The sequence below is a fragment of the Phalaenopsis equestris genome, unplaced genomic scaffold (assembly GCF_001263595.1).
Source record: "Phalaenopsis equestris unplaced genomic scaffold, ASM126359v1 Scaffold001344, whole genome shotgun sequence".
NCBI lineage: Eukaryota > Viridiplantae > Streptophyta > Magnoliopsida > Asparagales > Orchidaceae > Phalaenopsis > Phalaenopsis equestris.
The window spans coordinates 201,740-204,542 of NW_018165783.1; positions in this window are offsets into that span (position 1 = coordinate 201,740).

Sequence of the window (2,803 nt, forward strand, 5' to 3'; positions counted from 1 at the left end):
CATTAAAATTATTTGAGCAAATCCTAACTCAATTAATTTTTGGCTCAAAGATAAATCGACTTGTATAATGTCCTAAATTTTTAGTTGGATTAAAGCAAAATAATTGACATTGAGCAGGGTTTAGCCTACCTTTTAAATATAAATTATTGTCATTAATTATAATAAATAATGTAAGAGAATGGAATAATATTCTTTGAAGATCATCTTTATTTTATTAGAAATTCATACTAAATATTAAATATAAATCTAACAACTTCCATCATTATTTTTTTAAATAGCAATTAAACAAGTTAATTAAGTATTAGCAGACTAAAAATATATGTAATAATAAATCTTATCTAATAATGAGGAGAACTATCATAAATATTGTCATTAATTTTATATATCAAATCATGCATCATTAAAGAAAATTTATTCTCATTCGCAATATCAAATTCTCACATAATTTTCTTCTCATCAGTAATGTCAAAGTCTGACATATAAGCCTCAACCCAATCTATATGTCCTCGTGAACTTCAATGCTAACAAACCCATTATATCAATTAAAACTAAAAACCAACTAAAATTTATATATATAAATTTATATATATAATTTATATATATTCGACTTGATATACTAGGACACATTAAAAGATGTAACCCAACATTGCTAATCAAATTTCCTGGATGTAATGAATTTGGATGAAGAGTTGTAAAATAAAGAATAATATGAATGAATTATTGTCAAAGATCGGGGTATCTAAAAGACACAAATAAAATTATTTTTATAAGTAAAATTCAAGATTTCAAAATTTCTTATGTTCATGAAGAAGCAAATTTTATGTGGGATAAAATAACAAACACCATTAAATAAGTGACAAAAGTTGTACTTGGAGAATCAAAAGAAAAAATCTCTATAAATAAAAATAGTTTGTGATGGAATAATAATGTAAAAAAAAAGATAAAATATAAGAGTTTATGTTATAAAAATTGGTTTAAATGTAAAAGCTAAGAAAACTGAGAAACATATCAAACAGAAACATATCAAACAGCCCGCACGGAGTCTAAGAGAACAATTTGTGACGCTAAAAATTATATTTTTAGTGATCTTTATAATAAATTAGATACTAAAGAGGGTGAAAAATATATTTATAAACTAGCCAAAAAAAGAGAATAAAATTAAAGATTTAACTCAAAGTAAAGTGTATTAATGATGAAAATCAAAAAAAAATTTCTTAGAAAAAAACGTCTTTCTAAGAAAAAGATTTTCAAAATAGTTAAGTGAGTTATTTTGATAAATTTTTCATTAAATATAGAAAAATACGATCAAACTTAGTTATCTTAATATCGTTAATAATAATAAAATATTTCATTTTTACCGTCATATTGCTAAAAAAGTTGGGGGGCTTTACAGAAAACCAATGGTGGAAAGTTTGTAGAACCTGATGCCTCCCAGTTGAAGTGTGAAAATATTTAAGAGATTTGGGAGTTTATTGGCTTACTAAACTCTATAGTATTATTTTAAAAACTAAAAAAAAATGTATGAATAGTGGAGGAAGAGCATTTTGGTCCCCATTTTTAATAATAAATGGGATGCACAAGAGTGCAAATTATAGAGAAATTAAGTTGATGTGTCATACTTTAAAATTATGGGAGAGGGTAATTCAACATAAGTTAAGATATATTACAAAGATTTCTCATAATCAATTTGGATTTATGTCGGCGGGTCTACTATGGAACTATACATTTATTGAGAGGTTTGATCGAGAAATTTAGAGGCAATAAAGAGGATCTATATATGATTTTTATTGATTCAGTAAAAACTTATGATAAGATTCCAACAGATATCTATTGGAGAGTTCTTGAGAAGAAAGGTGAAGTCATTAAAGATATGTATACAAGAACTATTACTTATGTTTGAACAGAAGGAGGATTGACCAAATATTTTCTTATTTATGTTGGTTTACATCACGGATCGGTTTTAAGCCCATATCTTTTTGCTTTAGTTGTGGATGGTCTTACCGGAGACTTACAGAGGATTTACGTTGGTGTATGTTCTTTACTGACGAAATCCTTCTCATGGATAAGACAAGAAAAAGCTAAGGAAAACTTGAATTATGGAGGTCCATCTTGGAGTCTAAAGGCCTTCTTTTGAGTAGAACTAAAACTGAATACATGGAATATAATTTTAGTACTAGTAGCTCTAGTGACAGAAATGTAACTATGGGTGATCAAATTATCAAAAGGTGTGAACACTTTAGATATCTCGGGTCTATTATTCAAAGTGATGGTGATATTAATGGGGGTGTTATTAGTAGAATTCAAGTTGGTTGGTTGAGTGGAGGAATGCTTCGGGCCTATTGTGTGATAGAAAAGTACCACTTAGACTAAAAGGAAAATTTTATAAGATGGCGGTGAGACCTGCAATGCTCTATGGTGCTGAATGTTAGTTTTTAAAAAAGGACAAAACCAAGTTAATTATTGCTGAGATGATAATGCTTAGGTGAATGGGTGGCTTTACACTCAGAGAAAAATTGTGAAATGAATCTATTCGTGATACGGTTGGTGTAGCTCCAGTGACGGACAAAATTAGAGAGTCGTCTTAAATGATTTGGTCACATTAAAAGTCAACCATCTAATGATCTGATTAGAAGAGTAGATGTTTTAGATTCGACTTATGTTAAGAAAGACAAAGGTTGAACTATGAAGACTTGGATATATTGTATAAAAAATGATTTTAATTTATTAGAATTAAATGAAAATATGACACTAAATAGGATGCAATGGAGGAAAATGATTCATGCAGCCGACCCCACTTAGTGGG